The 22,396-nt window shown below is 37.8% G+C and overlaps 1 protein-coding gene across 13 annotated transcripts in view; it reads left to right on the top strand.

Annotated features, from left to right (window-relative positions):
* B3GALT1 (beta-1,3-galactosyltransferase 1) overlaps positions 1-22,396 on the top strand; it is a 209,745-nt gene that overhangs the window by 15,486 nt on the left and 171,863 nt on the right. The window contains exon 2 of one of the 13 annotated variants that reach the window (XR_009743245.1): positions 14,719-15,556. The exons of the other annotated variants lie outside the window; for them this stretch is intronic. The gene's annotated coding sequence lies outside the window, so the exon portion shown is untranslated. Of the gene's footprint in view, positions 1-14,718; positions 15,557-22,396 lie in introns of those variants that run through there. 13 annotated transcript variants of the gene reach the window in all.

Here is a 22,396-nt window from a genome sequence, read left to right on the forward strand (position 1 = left end):
ATTGCTGTCTTTTTGACCATCCACAAGGCTACATGCCCGTGGAAGCTGATGTAGATCCTAAATTCTTCAGCCTTTATAGCGTTTCTCCTTTGAATTGATAAAATTATGTGCACACACTTATTTTTAGACCATCTGCACATATGTTTCCCAGCATGATAGAAAATGGTACAGGAGAACTGGTTAGGCATTGTGGACAATTTTGGAAGCATGAGGGTTATGTGCCTTTTAGAAAATAATGTTGCAGAAGAGGTGTTTTTTTTTGCAAACGTGCAGCAGTAGGTTTTTTCAGTTGAATTTGGTAGAGGTGACAAGTGTTGACATCTATAGAACTAGAGCTCATCTCTTTATCCACAAAAACAAACACAGCACAAGCAGTAGCAACTTTAATTAATCTCCTCTGTGCCAATGTTTTTTGTCTTTTATAATTTAGTATCAATGCCCAGTGAGCAAATTTATACACAGCTTTAATTTTTGCTTAGTTACTGCCTTCAGTTAAAGATTTTTCAGGGTTGATGTTAAATTGCCAACAAGTCTGACATTAGCAGTGCTTTATTTCTGATGTGGACAAAATATTCAGTAAATTACTCTAAATAAGCAAAACTACACTGAAACTGTATTCCCTCTGTGTGCAGAACAAAGATACCCAAATGACTCCTGTACTAGAAGCAATATAATCACAGTAGCATGAAGCTCCTTTATATGTTAATTGACTCAGCTGAGAAAACAAGAATGGTATAACACCTAAATTGAGCTGTCTGTCTCTTCACTGAACCCAGAGTCAACCATGTGACTTCTAAGAATCTTGTCATTTTTATGTTTAAGTAGAAAACAACAGTTCTGGTAGCAGGATTGCCTGCAAATCTCGTAAGATTTCTTCTGTGTCCAGTGCTTTCTTGTATACCAGTATTATATAAAGACAGAAAGAGAAAATGCATAAACAAATGTTATTTAGAATAAAAATGTTTCTAATTTACCTTAAAATATTTGCTTTTCAGAAAAAAGAATTAGAGATAATGGAGCTGTAATCTAATAAAGAAGTTAGTTTTGGGATGTTCTCTGTCATTTTGGAAAAGTCAGAAATTTACCTTATGCATCATTAAAAGAGGATGTTGTGATTTGGTAGGGTTCATTTGCCTGTTTGTTTTACTTTCTAGATTAAATTATTTGTTCTGATGTTCACTAATGCCGTTTTAGATGCACAAAAAATCAGTAGCATATTCACTTGCTTTTCTCAAAAGAAACCTGTACTGGGTTTAAAAAAACCCTCACCACTTCTTGGCAGTTGATAGTATGCAGCACTTTACATGTATATACTATCTTTTAGCCAGGGATTTCTTTCTTTCATTCAACAGACATCTTTTATTTAAGAGTTGGAAACAAGTGCAGTTATATACAAATGTCATGTGGGTCTGTAGAAGTTGGTCCTTGACCATCTATAATTTAATAGATTCTGTATGTACCACTGCAGCATGAACTCAGTGTAATTCTGTTAGGCCTCAATAGAACTTTCTTTTGACGCTCATGAGGTTGTCTCAAACTACAGTGTATTTTTTTTGTGTATTTTACATATATGTATACAAAGATATTATTATTAGACTGTTGACTAAACTTTAGGCATGACTCAAGACAGGTGCCAAAAGCTAATAATTGCAGATGCTAAAGCATAGTGGTGTAGTTATCACTGGCGAGCTATCAGTAAGAGAACTCTTAACAGCTTCACCATTTAGCCATGCTGAAAGGCCAGAGAAAAGGTGACTTTTCAAAACTGTTGCAGAGAGCCTGTCTCATCACCACAGGTCCTTGGGTTTTGAGATACTGAGGGATGTTCCAGGGAGACCTGGTAGTAGCCTTCTAGTACCTAAAGGGGGCCAGCAAGAAAGCTGGAGATGGACTTTTTACAAGGTCATGGAGGAGGGAATAGGACAAAGGGGATGGCTTTAAATAGAGGGTAGATTTAGGTTAGATTTAAGGATGAAATTCTTTACTGTGAGGGTGATGAGACAGTGGCACAAGTTGCTCAGAGAACTTGTGGCTGTCCCATCCCTGGCAGTGTTCAAATCCAGGTTGGATGGGCCTTTGAGCAACCTGGTCTAGTGGAAGGTGTCCCTGCCTGTGGCAGGGGCCTTGGAACTAGGTGATCTTTAAGGTCCCTTCCAATCCATTCTGTGATTGGATTGCTAGGAAATATGCTTTGCGTAATGTCAGATCAGCACTGTTGGTTGGCTATTCTTGTCTGTGTTGACTATCACTATGTTAAGTGCAACAGTCTAAGAAAGATATGGAACCTACTCTAAAGAACCATAGAGCTAGACCCATTGTATAAATATGCCTAAAGTAAGATTAACATTTTATGTGGTGAAACCGAATTAATGGTCCAGATTCAAGCAAACTGGTACCATAAGGTATCAAAGATTCATTGTCTGCTTCAGTCTTCCCCTGTTCAGCAATTCCCTCATATTTTATTTTGGTAATGGTTTTGGTTCACCAAGAGAGCCCTACAATGCAGTACAACAACAGTATCAAACCAGCCATTGCTTGAATGTGCTAATCTAACCAGCCTGGATAACAGCAGAGTTGAAGGTTTGAATTTATTTATATGGAGAGTTACTGTCTGCTGTCACACTCTTTCCCCTGACAGAGGAGAGAAATTTGTACCTTTTGATACTGTTTAATGGAAGGTTCTGTTCATGTGTGAAGTATTAATTAGCTGTTGTTATTTAGTTCTTTTTAAAAATATGGTGTGTTAAATGAATAAGAATCTCACAACAGACACATCTTCTATTCTCTAGGTGTGATGTAAGCATGAGTCTAGTGTTTTTAAACAAGGAACAGTCATTTCTGGCTCTCCCCAGATATTTACTAAGAAGTTCATTTAAATAGACTTGGGGTAACATAGGAAGTCTACTTAAAATCTTACAGTCCTTTAAAAATATCCCATTCAATATGTAAATAAAGCCCAACCAAAAGATGCTTTCTGTTGTTCCACAAAATAAATTGAGTGTCTCCACTCTTGCCAGCATGCTGGGAGTTTCATTTCCCATGTAAAATGGATTTCTAGCTCACGACATGATTATAATTCTTGTATAAATGGTTAGTTTTTATTGGGAAGATACTTCTCATTTTTGAAAAACATTTTATTTTCCTTGGTGCTAAAATTATTGAGGTGGGAGGTTTGCAAGAGAGAAACTTCAGTATCAGAACCCAAACTAGGCAAAGGGCTAAAAATGCATCTTAAGGACCATTAGTCAGAATAATTTGAACTGACAGTAGCCAGCATTGTTTTATATATGAAGTTCATAAAATAGCAGGTTGGTTTCTTTAGCTGGGAAAAATACCTAAAGGGGTATATTTTTGCTGCAGTTGCTAGGGAGCAGGTTGTATTATATCTGTGGGATACAATGGGAGTCATGTGAAATGCACCATGCTGATAATTTATTTCAAAGTGGTGAGAGCTGAATATTACATTTACAGAGCACATCTCATTGTATAAAATAAGGTGAGATGGATGCTGTTAGTAATGTTAGGTGACAGAGCCACTGTGGTATACAAGATATAGTACACGTGTCAGTAGGCTGTCAAGAGCATATCATTCCTTCATGATTCATAAGTTGGGCTATGATTAGGTAAGCAGAAAATTAATACATTGGTGAGATGGAAGAGCAGACCATATGAGAAGGAAAACCGGTATTGTGTCTCAGTTCAACAGATAGGGAATAAACAAGGGTGTGAGAATCCCAGGTTGTGAATTCTTTTTAAGACAAGTTCACTGACCAGGAGTCTGTTTTGCCAGTAGTATGTTGTTTAACAAAATTAGGATGCAGGACTTACAGAGGGATCTGACTGACCCTGCTCCAAATCGAGGTTGCCATTGCATTTGGAAAAACAGCTGCTTATCTATGAAATGTCAACATATTTAATAGAAACCTTTTTAATTACTTGGTTATAGAACTTCATAGTTTTCTCCCAGAATCTGTCAGGTTAGAGTTATTTCTGTTGAAAACACAGCCTTTACATTTTGGTATTATTAAACCTGTAAATGTAATATGTAAATTACACAACCATGACACTAATTTCTTACTTTTGAAGCATTAAGGATATCCAAAAATTATCCAAGTATTGGTTTCAATTTTAATATCATATTGAAAATTTCACAAATATAGTTTTTTGTATTGAATCAATACCCTGATACTGTCTTGAAGCTTAAGTTAATTGCTTCATTCCTTTGAGCACTGGTGCAGTTTTTTCCCGCAAACTGTATGCAGAGATCTAGTGTGTTTTCCTCAGCAATTACTTCATTTGTTCAAAGTGAATTAGAAAATCAGAAATGTTAGGAACTCTCGTTAATTAGATGATTAAAGAACCCGGCAAGCACTGTGATGTTCAAATGAAAACGAAAGGTGTTTCTTAGCATTTTTAGGCCATGCTAGAATTCAGTTAAGGCATTAATTGGGCTTCCACAAAAGGTTTTGCAATCTCTTGAACTGTTGTGTGGCATATGTTTATAGCTCTCGACCAATTTTATCTTTCTAGGCTCGGCCACCTCACCTCGAAGGATGCTTTTAATAAGCAATCTTACTGTAAGCTGTCTGAAAACATGAGGTTATTTCTAACAGCACTTGGAAACTCATTGGACTTGGCCTTCACAAAACTTTTAAAGCAGATTCTTGACTAATACATACCATCAAAACGCAGCTGAAGTTACTGAAGTTATGACTATGTACACTAGCCAAGGATTTTTCCACAGAAAGCCTTCATAATCTGCTTTTGCAGGTTACTGACTTTCCAACCTTTTCTAAATGATAGAGGGTTTATTGGTTTTTTTCTTTCTTCTCTACTCAGCTTTTAGGCATTGACTCTTCCTTTTAGCCTCCTTCCCACAGTTTAACTTCTCTTAAGTTTTTCATAAAGGACCAACATTTTTTCCCCGAAGAGATCTTTGGTACTGAAGCAACATCTCAAATTGATTGCAAAGGCTCTGTTCACTGTTAAGACTTCGTGTGATTCCTTCTTTTGAATAGATTTGTTCCATGCACATTGTACTGTGAAAAAGTTAATTTCAGAAATGCTCCTTATTAAATGAAGTGCAGAAACATTCTTCTGTAACTTTTTATGTTTTTCTGTAATTGATTTCTATGTGGCTTATAGTTTCATAAGTTTTAATTGTTGTTAATTAATGTGTTTTTCATTTAGCTGTTTTGGTTTGCTTTTATGAATGAAGTGTGTAAAACTAATCACTCAAAAAGACCCAGACATTATACTTGATGTTGTATATAGTTTTCTACTATCCCAATTTCATTCTACCTTACTTCTGAAATAGCATAATATTATCTTTGGTATTAATAGGAAGAAGAATATTTTATAAAGAAACAGCCTAACATCTAAAAACTTTTATTTTTTGGGTTTGTCTCTTAAAATATGAAGTACATTATTTCTATTCCTCCTTAATTCCTAGTCAAATTAACTGTTCAGACCTGAACAGTGGGCATGGGTGTCATGGTTTAAACCCTAGCCAGACAGTTTGTTCACTCACTCCCAGTGAGTGGTGCCGGGCTGAGAGCAATTGAGGGCTCCCGCCTCCCCCCCCGGCTCTCCCCTTCCCCACTCCCGGAGGAACGGGGAGGAGGATCAAAAGAGTGCAACTCCTACAGGTTGAGACAAGAACAGTCCAGCAACCAATGTACAACACAAATCACCACCGCTACCACCAACGACAACAATGATAAGAGAAAATAACAAGGAAGAGAATACAATACCACCGGCCAAGAAACGAGTCCGACCCAGAAGCCCGTGTCCTTCCGGGTAACTCCCAGTTACCCCCCACCCCGGGCATGACGTGCTGTGGTATGGAATACCTCTTTGGCTAGCCTGGGTCAGGCGTCCCATCTGCTTTCTCACGGGTTCCCCTCCTCCCTGGCAGAGCATGAGCCTCACAAAGTCCTTAGTCAGGGTAAACATCACTTAGCAACAACCGAAAACATCGGTATCACCAGCACTGTTCCCAGGCTGGAAGTCAAAACACAGCACTGCACCAGCTACCACGAAGGAGAAACATGACTGCTACTGCTGAACCCAGGACAATGGGAAACCCCAAAGCATGGTCAAATACATTTGCTTTCCTTGGTACAGTGAAAATCTTTGTTTTTTTTAAAATCTCTGCTGTTGCAAATCTTCTTAAGATACTTTCTTTCAGTTGGAATGGTTGGTACTTACAAGAAGATTGTTGTTTTATTACCAGTAACAATCCTAATACTCATATAAGCTGTTTCTTAAATTCCTTGAGAAGTCTGTATAAAAGGTAGCGAGGACTACAAGTTTCTTATTACGCATTCTTTCTGAAGCGTTAGAGCTGCTGGAGCAGTAAGGAAAACATTACTTGTAGTTGACTTTGTAGTTTGGCATTTTTCAAATCTTATTTCCTCTGTTATTTAGAATGGGCAAACCCATCCCACTTGGATCTTTTAGCTGTATAAACCAAAATCTGTCTTTTTTTGCTGAAGTCCAGCTCTAATTTCTTTGCATCTTTTTGTGAAACTAGACAAAATTTTGTTAATGTCTTGTTTAAAACAAACCCTTTCAATCTCAATATGCCAGGTGAGTTGTCTGATGTTCCCAGAGATCATGCTCAGTCTTTATAATGAAGTACTATTTTTTCTTTATGTCTGTGAAGGAAGATGTGATTTTTAGGTAAATATCTCTTCATGAAGGGCATTTATAGCAGACTGCAGTCAATTCCTGGTGGTTATATTCACAGAAGTCCGTTACAGCAACATAGTTTAATTTCTGAGATAGCCAGTTAATATTGCAAAATGGAACATCTTTCAGGAAGCACATTTCATTTTAGAGCCACTCTATCTTTATTTGTATTATTGTATGTAGTAGCATTGTATATTGCGTTGTTACTATTATAGTATTTTTCCTCACACACATCTAACTTAGATGCCTTTGCACGAGGCAGTGTAAATGTAAAGCAGGACAGCAGCACTTGAAATTTGCTGTTAATGATTGAGTCCACATTAGATTTATGAATTATAGGTATCTCTGAATTTGTCACTCTTGCTGTCAAGAAGAAGCATGTTTAAAGGAAAGGAAATATCTTCTAGTAAGTGCTATTTTTACAGAGCTTAGCTTGATGTATAATGGCCTTTTTGACAATCCACTGATTTCTCTCTACCTTGGAAGATCTCTTAGATCAAATGAGAATTCAGGGTTTCAGCACAGGTACAAAATTTATAAAGTCAACATGATTAGTTATGTCTTGCAGGCAAATTATCTTTGCGCTTCCAGTGTTTTTCATTTTTCAATACCACTTCAAGTTAATGGAGAAGAAATATTCTAGAACATTACTAGTGGGAAAAGGATGTAACAAGTAAGCACATTAGCAATAACCTGTTTTATACAGTAGCTACCTATTAAGTTGATATTTGCAAGTGCTAGTGAACTGTATCTGTATTTTGTGGAGAGTGAAAAGCCTCAGCTGTTTATCAAGCTTGTTTATGTGAGCCTGGGGAGGTGGAGGGAAGGTGTTTTTTGTTGTATGTGTTTGGGTTTTGGCGTGGGTTTTGGTGTGGTTTATCTGTTGTTTTTTTTTTTCTTTTTTTTTGGGGGGGGGGTGTTTAAAATTGCACTTTGCACAAGATGGGGATTTTCAGGCCCTACGGAGGAAAATCATATAGTAATAGTAGTGCATTCTAATTTTACCATTCGCTGTGCTTGTTAAATTTGTTGGAAACAAAATCAAGTAGGCTTTGACACTGGGCTTCTAAAACACAGAGATTTACAGGAGACAAAATGAACATTTGTGAAATCTCTATTTCAAGAGCAGCAGTTCCCCAATGTGTAGGCATTCATATATAAATCCTGAGCCCTCTCAGGGAAATGTTCAGGAATTTGAGGTGTGGCATAGGGAAAATACTTGAATACTGTTTCTTCTCCCATAATCCATAAAAATATCTACAATATATAGCTTGTTTGGCTGCAAGGGTTAACTGAACAATGTTAGGCTGGTAAAACTTGGTTTGACAGCAGTAGTCCTGTAAGAAATAGCTTCCAAGTGTTGCCATAATGTACTTATAACTTCTTTGTCAGAGCAAGGGTTGGCATTCTGTTTGGTTAGTTTACACCACATACATGCAGTTCTTAAATGTACAAAGAGAGCAATTTTGTGACTAGTAGAGTAGTTCACAGCTGTAACTGCACGGTGAAATTCTGACACCTTGGGTTTAATGTCATATCCATATATTCTATATTATTAGTGCTACACTCTTCCTGATGAACCTGTGAAGTTTGAAATCAAAATATGTTCTGGGCACAGACAGCAACCAAACTGCAAACAAAATCACATGAGTTTGTACAAGTACTGGGAGACAGTATTCAAAATCTAAATATATATATATATATATATATATATAAAAAAATTGCAAAAGTTTGGTTTTGTCTGAGTGTGCTGGTGGGATAAGATTATGTAACTTTGTAGAAGCACACTGGCGTTTAAGCTGACAGGATGTTTCATCATTTATCATGGGCATCAAGTTGATGAAAACAAAACAGGTTTTCAAGTGTTCGTTTTATCTTTGTAATATGCTGTAATCAGGATGTAATCTCTTCTGTTATGGGCTAACCATACACTCAAGGGTACTTCCTTTGTCAGTATTTTACTAAAGGCATGTTTCTTACCCAAGTATATTTAAAACATTTATATTCTCTCCCTGCAGAGAAGGACTTGGGGGTGTTGGTCAATGAGAAAATGAACATGAGCCAGCTTCAGTGTGCACTTGCAGCCCAGAAAGCCAACCATATCCTGGCTGCATCCAAAGGAGTGTGACCAAGCAGGTCGAAGGGGGTGATCCTGGCCCTCTACTCTGCTCTCGTGAGACCTCACCGGGAGTATTGTGTGCAGTTCTGGTGTCCTCAACATAAAAAGGACATGGAACTTAGATTGGATATAAGGAGGAAGTTTTTTACTGTGAGGGTGGTGAGGCACTGGAATGGGTTGCCCAAGGTAGTTGTGAATGCTCCATCCCTGACAGTGTTCAAGGCCAGGTTGGAGAGAGCCTTGGGTGGCATGGTTTAGTGTGAGGTGTCCCTGCGCATGGCAGGGAGGTTGGAACTAGATGATCTTAAGGTCCTTTCCAACCCTAACTATTACATGATTCTGTGATTAGTGATAAAGTCCTCATAATTTCTGTATGATTCAAGTATGTGAAGTGTCAAAACTTAAGTACTGGAACAGAAGAATTCCTATAATGCCAGTTACTAAGGAAAAGGTTTTCAGAATAAAATAGTTTGGGATTGGTTGTTTGGGTTTTTTTGTTTGTTTGTATTTTTGTTAGTTTGTTTGGGTTGGTCCTTTGTTTGGTCTTTGTTTTTGTTTGTGTGGGTTGGGTTTTTGTTTTTGTTTTTTTTTTCTAGAGTCACTTCTAAGGAAAGAAAAGAACAAGAAAGGGATTTCTTGGATCTAAAGAGAAAAATAAAGGCTCAATTAGCATGAATGAAAATTTTGTGCCAAGTCTCTCAACCTCTGTTGAAGGGCCTTTCCCTGAAATATGATCATAAAATGCCTATTTTTATCTTCCAGTTATATTACAAGATAACTGGCTTGTGTATTTCAAGTCTTTAGCCATACAAAGCTGTACAAATCCTACAGTATCTAGGGAAGGAACCTGAGGTATTAAACACCTAAATATTTAAAGACAAAAGAGAGCTATAAAAAGAAATTAATTATCAGTCCTCAGTGGGATTTTTGTACCCTTAGTGGATAGCTAGCTTTAGTCTTTTTGAAAGATAAATACTATATAGAAACCAATTTAGTAACAGGGAAGACTAATTTCAAAACATACATTTTTCCATTTGAGTTATATTTATGCAAAGAGACCCCAAATTAGTGAAAGTGGTACAATCAATGTTCATTGGAAGAACTGTTTTGTAATTAGAGTTTAGTCTTCAAACAAGCTTTCTCCTTTGCAGTCCTGCATTTGTTCTTCCTTGCTTGGAATAGTTTGGGCTGCACTAAACACAGGTTAACACATGCATGTTTGCCAAAGATTGAATGGACTATAGCAGAGACATGGGCTGGGAGAACGAGGATGCTTCTCTGGTGTTCTTCATTGGGCTAGGACTAGAAACTGTTTCAGGCAAAGAGCACTATAGCTACGTGAGGTTGTAGCCTAAGGCAGTGTACCTCTACATTACCGTTTATGTAGTATAGATGTTATAAAAGTACATTAAGCAGTTTGGCCTTGATGTGAAGAAGCGATCTAGAGAATCTGAAGAGTAGTGAATCATCTTATTTTGCCATTACACCCTTAATTTTCATTTCAGTGTTTATCTCAGCATTTCCACCCAGCTTATCCCAGCTTCCACCGTCCCACCCATGGGATGGTTGTAAAATTGGTTATTCAAGTTGTTAAGACAAAGAAAAGGATCTATAGGAGTGACACAAAACAAAAACCATAGTGAATTACAGCCAAGGTCAAACAATCCTGCTTCTAGTGAAGATTCTGCTGTCACTGCTCAGCAAGCAAATATTAAATTTCACACATTAGGTTTTGACTCATTAAAATTCTTTGGTCCTTCTCAGAGCTCTGTTTTCTGAGGAAAGGAGTGCTTCTACAATGTAGTTTGTTTAAATTAGATACAAGTGCTATTGCCTCTAAACATATTTGTCATGCTTGTGGATGGTTTCGTGTTGTATTAGTGGAGATATTTTTCTGGATCAGCTTAGCCCAAATCAGCAATATAACAGAATAGTACTTAGAACTAATTTAGTGGTATAGTTGAACATAACATAAAGAATGCTGAATAACATAAAGAATGCTGTCATTCTGAGTTCTAAATACTAGCAATTTAATGATTAACATAGTGGAGCTGGAGATGTACACTGAAAATTGCTTTCCGTGCAGGGTTCTAAGGGAATCACCTATGAGCTTGTTACAGACCACAGTAACTTTGTTGCATGACTGGCAAAAGGCCTTTGTCATCAATCTGTCCTGACTAGACTCAGCTGGTGAATGTGGCTCTAGGAGCTACAGGTTGTCTGCAACTGTGTGAGGATCAAGGTGAGGTTCAGCCAAAGCAGGTAGCTGCAATCCAGACTGTCAAGAAGTATTTAAGCTGAATTGTGTTAAAGCTGATTTAGTAGCCATCTACCCAGGGAGTTACCACCTGTTCCTTCCTACCCACAAACTAGCTACTCTTTCTGGAGCCACAGATCTAAGTGGGAAAATCTTTCAGTAGCAGGTATACCTTAGTGAGCAGGGAGCAACTGATGAGCGGCTTCCTTCAGCGCGCTACATTGTGGCATCATGTTTTGAACCATGGTTGACTCCAGTTACCAACTGTAAGGACAGTCAGTCAGGCTTGAGTTAAGTGATGTTGCCCAGTTCTCTTAATGCAACTCTTTATTAAAAGTTGCAGGAGTTGCACTGCAAGCCAGTTTTGTTATGATAGTGCCCTTTGGTAGATATTCTACATTCCTCTGGGAATGAAGCTGAGAACTCTGTTTTGTGTTCTTTTTGTTGTTTTTTTGTTTAACTGGTGAAGGTACCCAAGTCAGTAACAATTGCTGTCTTCTTGACAGCTGCTTTTAAAAGGAGAGTAAGAAGTCCCATTCAAAAAGGACAGCATTTGTTACTCTTGCAGATTCTGGAGATGCTGCACAGGCATCACATGCTCCATGTGGGTTTATGCTTGTTTAGTGCAGACTTGGTTTTGTTGTTGTTTTTTAGCTGCCAACTAATTTTAAGGAAACTTGTGATCAGTGTTTGCTTGATGATAAATGAAGCGGGTAAACAACTAAGAGCTCTTTGCCCTTCTGAAGTAAGGGACCAGTCAGATTGATAACATCCACAAAACAGCAGTCATTTGCACTTTCCTGGTTTGCTGCTGTTGTTTTTGGTATCATAAGATATGTGGCTAGGATGGAATGCCAAAATAAATCATTCCAAGACCTTGACAATAGGAAAGGGTTTTTTGCTCACCTGTTTTGTAAATAGAATGTGAGGCAGTACAAAGATCTTTCAATAGGGCTGTCTGTATAGGGGGTCCCTTCTAAGTATTAGAGAACCAGAAAGGTAAATGACAGAGTTCCTGCTTTCCATTTTAGGACAGAAGATCAGCACAGCATGTTGATTAAAATGGTCAGACCTTGTAGTCAGAAGAGAGGCCTCTAAAGCTACAAACTTGTCACATGTTTGTCCCTACAATCTGCTTTGTGTCCATGTGTCTGGTTGGTGGGCAGCCTGCAGACCACCTACATGCATTGGTTTAATGCCGTATATTTTTTTTGGCTACACCTGACAGGCAGATAGTAGCCTTCGTAGAAGGTGACTTGTCCCAAACAAAACAAGGATTTTCTGTGCTCTAAACTGATATGTTCTAGACCCTCAAAACAGAAGAACTGTACTAACTGTATATGCTGTAATCCTCATGAATCTGTTTGGATTCAGAGCCCCCCGGAATGAAATATATATATATATATATATATCTAATAAGGATACTTCTCTATGATAATGGTGGTTTAATTTCACATTGTTTTGCACCAAAGTCAGTGGTCCCCCAGATAATTAGTTCTAATTTAAGTTCTAAATCACTGTTAATACCAATTCAAATTAGGATTACTGTTCTATCATTCACAGTCTTTTTTACACATCTAATGACAGAAAAGATGCTTATTAAATGCTGGTATGGCACAGGATTCCTTGGCCTTGCTCCCAGTCATTTATAACTGAAGTGCAAAACAGGCAGGGAGGTAGCTGGGCTTCAGACCCTTTGAGGAGGGCATCTCCCTTTGACAGATCAAGCTATTTCAAACCACAAGTTATGAAACAAGGTTAATAGGTGTGAAAAGCAGTTGCCTGCAGACCATAGCCAGCAAGAAAAAGGTTAATGTAAGATTCAGACAAGCAGTAAGCTAGAGAAAGGAGGAAATGAAGAAACAGTTATGCAGCTGCTATTTGTTTACTAGTAAATGTACCTGTATAGAAAGCTGAAGGAATTAGTTATTACATTATTTTGGAATAAAAATATTTTATTTTATTTTTTTTTTTAATTTTAAAACAACCCACCCCTTGGAAAACCTATTGCTTTCTACCTCTGCATTTAAAATGTGAATTATTTTAATGTAATTCTTTTTATTTATTCCTTCACACTGGAGTATTTTCTTTAGCAAAGACATACACGACATACACAGGAGATGAAATTGCAGTTGACACATGGATAAATGTCTGAATTATGCTTTATGATGAAAAGCATTTAGAGACTGTATATTGGATGTCCAAACCATTTCTTCATACAGAATGTTAACAGCTTTGTAGACAAAAACTGTAAGGATGATTGGTACCTGTAGAAGGTAGAATAATGCAGGCAACAAACAATAATGATCCTGTTCAGGCCAAAGGAATACCTAGCCTGACTAATTCTCTAGGAAAAAAACAAACAAGAGTTGCTACCATCTTTATTATTTTGTTCTTCATATGTGTGTCCTGACCTATCAGTCAGCTTTCTTTAACAGAACCCAGCTGGCAGGTGACACTGCAGTTACTCAACCTCCAGTAAATAATATGTTATGCTCCATAAAAATTCAATTCCCAAAGCCCAGCCCTAAAAATCAAGAAAGCTTCTCTTCTAACTAAAGCACTTATTATCAACATTAAGTTTTTAAATACAACATTTTTCCTCACCTTTTTTAAAAACACAAATAAATCTAAACCCAAATTAAAATGAAAAGCTATGGAAACTATGGGACTAGAAGCTACAAATAGGTATTAAATTGTTTTTTATTAGGGTTAGTGTACAGACTTACCTACAATTAGTAAGGATGCAAAGATTTATTATACAAGCTAAAAACTAAAACCTTTTTTGAGTTTTGAATAGTTATAACAAAACCTTATTCTCACTTTCTGAAGCTGCAATTTCCAAGTTAAAGCATCACAAACCAGTTACTCTGTTGTATAAGATTTTACTGTGTTAAGGTGTATCATAATACGTGTAATAATGTTTTCTTTGTCAGTCACTACCGTGTTGTGGTTTAGGGTGGAATACCAAACTATAAGGAACTAATAAAATCCAATTTAATCTTTATTAGTATTTACATCTTTCCCTTTACATATTTTGGCGCAGTCCTGTTCTGGAGTTGGTGAGGAGTATGAACAGTCAGTCCAGTCATGGAAGCAAGGTGGTCTGTGTGCAGAGAATCTGAAGTCCACATAAGCTGCCAGACAGCACAAATGCCTTTTCCACCTCCTTTCAGCACCTTGTTCTGAAACATTCTCTTAATAGGCTAAGTTTAGTTTTCCAAATACTTGTCTGGAACAAATTGAAACCCAGTTCTTCTAACTTACAGCAGAGAAAAAAATTAATTGGTCTCTGAACAACCTGAACTTCTAAAGACTTTTATGTCTTTGGGCTCTCATTTAAATGATTACGTTCTAGCTAAGTCTTCTAATGAAAAGCACTTGCTTTTTCCTTTTCAGAAATCTAAGAAGAATCAGTGTATCGAAGCTGAAAATGCTTTAAGAGGTTATATAAACTTTCCTGGGCTGTGGACATATAAAAATTAAACCTCCTGGAATTCTTTATGTCGCCCTTTATTTGTGACCAGCAACATCTGTAGTCCCCAGTGTTGCAGTTTTGGTCTTAAAATTACTGAAGTAGTCAGGCTGCTTTCTGTTATCTTTTAGGATATTAATCATTTGATGCATTCGCCTTTCTGATCTTTTCCAGTGGCCTCTAGAGCTTTCTATCTCAGAGGGGTTCCTACATCGTGCTCTTGGTGCAAACTGAAGCATTCAGCCCTTCGTGGAATCAGTGGAGTCTAATAACTTTATTGGCTAAACATCCTTAAAAAGATTCTGGGACCTTCATTGATTGACACTATATGATTAATTCTCCGGTTGCTCTGTATTCTGTGTACAGAGTGAATTGTATTACTTTCTAATCCCATCCTCCTCTTCAGAGAAGCCTGTTCAGTTCTCTAAGGAAATATCTGTTCAGACGCTACATCTTCAACCCTCATCTGGGATAAACCACCACACTTTTAAGAAGAATCTTGGCTCTAACTGAAGTATTAGGAAAAATACTACATGTTGTTTTGGGTTTTGTTTGGGTGTTTTGTTTTGTTTTTTGTAAACTGGGCTGCTTGAGAGCTCATATGTTTCTTGATGGGAATAATAATAGTACACCTAATATTTTAAAGGGTTATAGGACACATTTTCAATGGGAAAGAATTATCATCCCGCTATCTTGAAGATAAAACACTTGGGTAAATGTACTTGAGCAAAAATGAGCTATAAAAATATCTCCAAAAGAAGATAAAATTCAAAGGAATCATCATCACATAAGACCCTAAATTAATCTCAGATCAATGTGTTAGAATTGAGCCCCTTCACTAAGTTAAAAATTTGGAATAACATTCATGGTTTTTCTGGTAGTTATCTTTCCTTACCTTATAGCTGAACATGAAGAAGGACATTATATTCTGATGTATTTGGTAACACATTACTCAATAACTAGAAATTTATTGAAGTTTATACTTCTGAGTAGCATTAACAGGGAGATAACTGCTACAAATTATTCCCAGTGTGTGGAACAGGCTGTCTGGGGGCTTGCTTTGTGTTAGCTCTCTCTTTGTAGATGAAAACCAGTTTTCACTATGGAAAATACAGTAATGTAAGGAAGAATGTGAAAGTCATGAGAACTTTTTTCCCAGTAGTTTTTGCTTGTCAGTTAGCAGGATTTGTTTTTCTCTACTGAGTGAGGCCTTACAGGCACTGAGAATAAAGTGCAGCATTTTTTATGGTCCCACTGAGAAAACCAGTTTCAGTGCTCTGAGAGAGTCCATCACTGGCCTCTTTTTTTCCCAACTGAAGCTGAAGCTTACTTGGTTTTGGCTTGGTTACCTGCTAGTGTGTCGCAAGCCATCCTGCAGTCTCTGGCTGAGTGTCTGTCCCTTCCTTACATAGCAGCAGAAGCAAGTCCTCATACAGGCCTGCAAATTACCAGTGTGTATTCAAAATGTGCCTTTTCTGTAAATAGTTGTTTTCATTTCAAAGCTGTTTTTGTAACCAAGAGTCTTTGACTTTTATTGATGGTAGCTAATTGTCATGGCAGATGAACTCACTGTTGAGAGCAAATAGTGTTTCAGCCCCTCTGGAAACAATACCATGTTACACTGTCGTGCATTTGGGTAAACTCGGGACGCCAAGTTAAGGCTTGCTTTCATTCTACCTAGCTTCAGAGGACAGATTCCCTAGTTCTTTATCTTTCTAAAAAATGATGATGCATGAAAATGAGGAAAGCTGCGCATGCTCTCCCCTGATATTACATTTGCTTTATTCTATTGTAATTCCCATGAAAACTGAATTACTTGTGTGCTAATGATAAACAGAAACATCAGGACCCTTCTACCATTAGAAAATCTACAGCATCTTCTAACAAGATCTTTTTTTCCTTCCCCTCTCACACAGCTAAGTCAGTCTGTGATGAGGCTTATGTTTCCTAAAACCCAGTGTGGACAGCAGGTTCAGCTTACTGAGCTTGAAACCATGTGTGACTGAAAACATTACCACAACAGCCTTCCTAACATGACTTGTGGGTGGAACAGGGACAGTCAACATGTATTATGTCACCTTCCTCATCAGCCTGCAGTCCAGGCCTGCTGAGGTTTAGATTTGGAACAGTATAGCCCAGCATTCAGCTACGTTCTTGTACTGAGGTGCGAGTCACAACCAAAGCCAGCACCAAAGGTGAAAAAGATGGGAATTCGTAATAATGATGAGAGATGATATTGACAGTCTGACATGGCAAATCCTTGTTTGCAGTGGGAATGACTTGCAGTTAGCAGATAAGGTCAGACAGGGGGTGTTTCCTATCCAAACCATCATCAGCTACAGAAAATGTTGCTGCTTCACCCCTAGGCAATTGGCCTTGTCATCCACACCTGCCTTTACTGTTGTTCCCTGATAGAAACCTGACCTTTTTATTCTTGAAGCCTGTATGCTAACTATACACGTGTGTATACCCAGCAAAGAGGGTAAAGGGAAGAAATGTGAGCTTCCATTACCTGAACAAACATTTACATATTTAAACAAATCAACCAGTTCCTTAGTTTGTTCCATAAGGTATTCTGGTAAGTAAATATCTTATTCTTGACTGTATTCAAAGCTGTTTTGCCAAGGAAGGTTCTGCATTAAGATTTAAAAGACTTGTATATCACCCTCCAGTGTTTGGTTTTGATTCTACCTTTGTGCTATTCATGAATCATCCCATCTGTGGTCTGCATCAACATGTGCATGGGTGTACCAAAGGTCACTGATACCCAGGAGAAAGTTGGGCTGTGTTTTGTTGAGTAGGGAGTGCAACTGCTTCTCTTACGCATGCTCGATGGCTAATCCCTCTCAGAGGAGGCATGGAAGAGGTTCGTTGATTTTTTTTTGCTGTTAATTTCTAACCAAGATGTGAAGTTTCGATGTTCCTTTTCAGCCTTGAATTGACTAGCTAAAGAAGCATTGTGCTGTTTGAACCCTCTTCAAAATCATTTGAGGTAATCCATTCCAGATGTATAACAGAATGTCATAACCTCTTTGGATGTGTCACAACCCAACTCTCTATATTAATTACATAAAAGTGGCTCTTTTTTTTTTTACTCCACTTTTACCAATTTTATCCCAATATTCATGTGAAGGAAACATTTTTATACCTTTTAATTCCAGTTACACTCTGAAGAGTGGAGCATGGCAGTGTCACCTTTTTTCTCCCTGAAGGAATCAGTGAGCATGCAAAGAGTGCAGGGAGACGGTGCAAGTTCCTACTGTACCTTTAATCCACTAAAAGAATCTTATGAATAATATGTGTGAAAGAAAGAGCTTCAATGGATTGATTGGTTCCAGGTGCTCTAACTGTGCACCTCAAATGATAACAATGAAAGCAGAATTTTAAGGGATAAGAGAAAGAAAAGAATATCTTTAATATGCTCTTTCAAAAATAACTCCATATCCATTCATTTTATGGGAACTAATCTAACCACACACTTTCAATACATACTCAGTTTCTGCACTAATCTAGGATTTTGAGTTTTTTGTCAAGTATCCCTGCTGTACTTTTATCAAGTTTAAATAAAATGCCTGAATAGGAAGTAGGAGACACTAAGGAAGAAATCAAGCCATACAAAAAAAGAAAAAAAAATTGCATATTATGTTATAGTAACTGTATCTTATTGCACAATGAAATAAAAGGACAGCTCGGTGATTTTCCAGTGCACTCACCAAGCCTTATCTGTGTCATACCTGCTATAATAGTCAATTAAAATAAATTCATTTTCATTTTCACCGTTTGTTATGCTCTCTCTCCTGCTTAACATTTATTGAGTTGACTTCCATGAGGTTTTTGATGAGTATTGGTGGAAAAGACAGAATACTTTCAGGTTTCTAATCTTTTAAAATAGGGAATAGATTACTTGGAAGATTATTAAATATTACTTGAGATAGCTAGAAATGGAACCTCTAAGCTCACACTGACTTATTTCTTATTATCAATTGAACTTTGTATAATGTAAATCATAGAATCACAGAATGGTTAGGGTTGGAAAGGACCTCAAGATCATCCAGTTCCAACTCCCCTGCCATTGGAAGGGATGCCTCCCACTAGATTATGTTGCCCAAGGCTCTGTCCAGCCTGGCCTTGAACACTGCCAGGGATGGAGCATTTACCACTTCTCTGGACAGCCTGTTCCAGTGCCTCAACACCCATGCAGTAAAGAACTTCTTCCTTATTTCTAAACTGAACTTTCTCAGCTTAAGTTTAAACCCATTATCCCTTGATTCGCTACAGTCCCTAATCAAGAGTCCTTCCCCAGCATCCTTGTAGGCCCCCTTCAGATACTGGAAGGCTGCTATGAGGTCTCCACGCAGCCTTCTCTTCTCCAGGCTGAACAGCCCCAACTTCCTCAGCCTGTCTTCATACAGGAGGTGCTCCAGTCCCCTGATCACTCTTGTGGCCCTCCTCTGGACTTGTTCCAACAGTTCCATGTCCTTTTTGTGTTGAGGCTGCAGGAGCTGCACACAGTACTCCAAGTGAGGTCTCACCAGAGCAGAATAGAGGGGCAGGATCACCTCCTTTCACCTGCTGGTCACGCTCCTTTTGATGCAGCTCAGGATATCACTGGCTTTCTGGGCTGTGAGTGCACACTGCTGGCTCATGTTCAGTTTCAGTGCCAAGTCCTGCACTTGGACCACAACAACCCCATGCAATGCTGAAGGCTTGGGGAAGAGTGGCTGGAAAGCCACAGCCGAGGGAACTGGGGTTGTTTAGTCTGGAGAAGAGAAAGCTCAGAGAGGACCTTATCACTTTCTCCAACTACCTGAAAGGAGAATGGAGAAAGGAGGTGGCTGGTCTCTTTTCCCAAGTAACAAGTGATAGGAGAAGAGGAAATGGCCTCAAGCTGTGCCAGGGGCGGTTTAGATTGGATATTGGGAAAAATTCCTTGACCAAAGGGTGACTAGGCATTGGAACAGGCTTTCCAGTGAAGTGGTGCAATCACCATCCTTGGAAGTGTTCAAAAACCATGTAGATGAGGCCCTTAGTGACATGGTTTAGTGGTAGACTTGATGATCTTAAAGGGATTTTCCATCCTAGTTGGTTCCGTGATTTGTGCCTTTTCCTTCTCTTTCCAGGTTGCTCTGTTACTTGCATCATGACTGTATGAAACCCACAGAAATAAATGAGGTTTACAGAATATAAAGATTTCACACCACTGTATTAAAACAAATGATGTGGGTCACCAGATCCGCATCTGTGATTTTGGAGACAGACAGAACCCATGCGTTTCTGTATGCATCAGGAGAACTTGTAGCATTAAGTTTATATGATCTAACAAATTGCAACATTTGTAGAATTGCATCTGGCTTTTCACACATATTCTTCAAATATAAACCATTTTATGTGCTAAAAATCCTGAGATGTAGCTGTTGGGAATAATTGTGGAAATGCAGCTTTCCCTCAAAATGATAATGCTTTTGGAATCAGATTTTGAATCCTTTTTGAATCATTTGAAGAAGATAACCTACTGTTTAAAGAGAACCATACAGTTTCTCAGGTTTGTATAATCAACCTTCATCTTGTCAGCAAACTGTGGAAAGTATTGGAATATAAGAGAATGTTTTAAGGGTGTTGGAAGTGTTTTTACTCAGAAAAATTGTTAGTAGTCCTCTGCTACTGTTTTAAAATATCTGTCAAACATGCAGAGAAATGCTTCTGTAACTTGTTATTTTTTAATTTTATTACAATTAGGTTAACACATCTTTCACGTTCACATACAGTTATTATGTTAAGAAAATACTGAGGTCATGAAAGAAGGAAATACAACTATAGCAAACTTGGGTATCCTAGTAGGTGTTTTCCTGTATTATTCACTGAGCTGTCTTTGGTTCAAATGCCACATGCAGTGTTAAGAACATGGAATTTCTCCATACTTGGAATTCAGAAGGATTTCCAAGGGCTTCCTGATCAAAATGTGGCTTTTTGCAGTGAAAGCTGTGAAACTGCCTACTCATTGCGAGTCTACTAAAGACACAGAGATGGATGACTTTGGATTAGTGATAATGCTTTTTGTATATTATCATTTTAGTGATAACGCAGAGCAGGAGGAAAATCGGAACTTCTCAGTGCCAGCATATGACCAAATTATGCAGACAGATTTGAAAAGAATTAATTAAAAAACTGAACTCATGGCAAAGGAGATTTGAGGTTTGTCTTCCAAAGATTTTAACAAGTTCAGTTCTGAGAAGAAACTAACTCTTGAGGGCACCTATTCCCAATTAAGAACCTTACCGAATGTCTATTAAAGTCATGAAAAAAGACTCCTATTGACCTGGATGATTGTTCAATTAAATCTTTGTCTGCTTAATGGCAGATCCCTCACCTTGTCATGCTGATCTTGGTATGAGAGTGTCATTCTGGGATCAGCATGGACTGGCCAGCAGAGAAAAACATAGCAGAAGACAAAAATAATGGGATTCAGAGCAAAACTTTTGCCTCCCTTTGCAGCAGTTGATGTTACATAGAGTTTTAAGAATGGATTGCAAAAAAAAAAAAAAAATTAAAAAAATCAGTTTTGGTAACAAGACTTTCCTGTAAGTGCTATGCTTTTGTGATGCAAATTGATGTAATGATTCACAGATCATAGGAAAAGCATTTCACCCTACAGCATACTAAAGAGTGACCTCTCACTGGTTAGGTGTTTTCATATGAGTGATTTGACAGCAGAACAGTCTTGCTGAGTTTACAGACACGTTAAACCATAGTGGAAGGCAATCGAGTCAGACCAAGAACACAACATAGTCTCAGCATAGAAAATAGCATGCAGTACCTAATAGATTAAGATACCCATTCAGTGAAGGAAGTAAAGGTCAAGTATCACTGAGACAAGAGAAAAATCTACTGCACATTGTGCTTATATTATGCTTAAATTATAAAGCAAGCTCTATGTCGAAAGTCTATTCTAGTATTTTCAAAAAAGAACTTAATAGTACTAAGGATTTATATTACTTCATTTATCTTTTTTAAAATCAAAATATTTATCATCCTGAACTCACTTGAACAAATTTGGTTTAAAGGTAGTTATTTAAAGAGAGATAATATTTTTTTTTCTGCCAGTAGTAGCAGTATATGTGAAAAAGACAATCAGTTCTGTCATGGACCAGGATGGTGTGGTTAAGAAATGGAAAACATCTCTCCTGGCAGGTTCTCAATTCATTTCTGATGCCTGGGTGGTAGAATATTGAGCCCTTAAACTTATGGAAGATGACAGTCTGAAAATAAAGTGTTATGATTTCATCCACAGAACCCCCTTCTGAATTTCTTTACAGCTGATTTGTACAACATTTTTTTATTTTTTAGTAAAGTATTTATTTCAGAAAGTTTTTTATAAATGCTTGGTTATACACAGATAACCATTAATTCTTCATGCTCTTAGGAACTGCACGAAGTCTACCCACAAATCTGTTGCATCTGTTACAAGACGGCATGGTTTTGGTTTTTCTTTGTATTTGATGGGTAATTTAATCTACAAATGGAACGTATATCTTGCTTTCATATTGTTTGTAGCACAGGCAGTCTGCTGTTGGCAACAGAACGCTCTCCCACCTGCTGAAAGAACAGTAAAAACCTGCATTTTTGAAATGGCACTCAGCAGATGAAACAGGAAGACTGCTTCACACAACCCTACATTTATTCATTTTTCTATACTGCAGTTGCCTTTAAATGCTAGAATGGTAGACAATTTGTCATACAGCCCCTACTGGAAGCAGGCTTCCTTGTTTACTAGTTCCTTTTTTACTCACTGTATAAACACAGAATTGCAGAAATCCCAAAACTGGTTGTTTGCATGTTCCCCAGCCAATGTCCA

The sequence above is a fragment of the Pezoporus flaviventris genome, unplaced genomic scaffold (assembly GCF_033815535.1).
Source record: "Pezoporus flaviventris isolate CSIRO_AGI_PZ_B2104156 unplaced genomic scaffold, CSIRO_AGI_Pfla_v1 ptg000001l, whole genome shotgun sequence".
Classification (NCBI taxonomy): domain Eukaryota; kingdom Metazoa; phylum Chordata; class Aves; order Psittaciformes; family Psittacidae; genus Pezoporus; species Pezoporus flaviventris.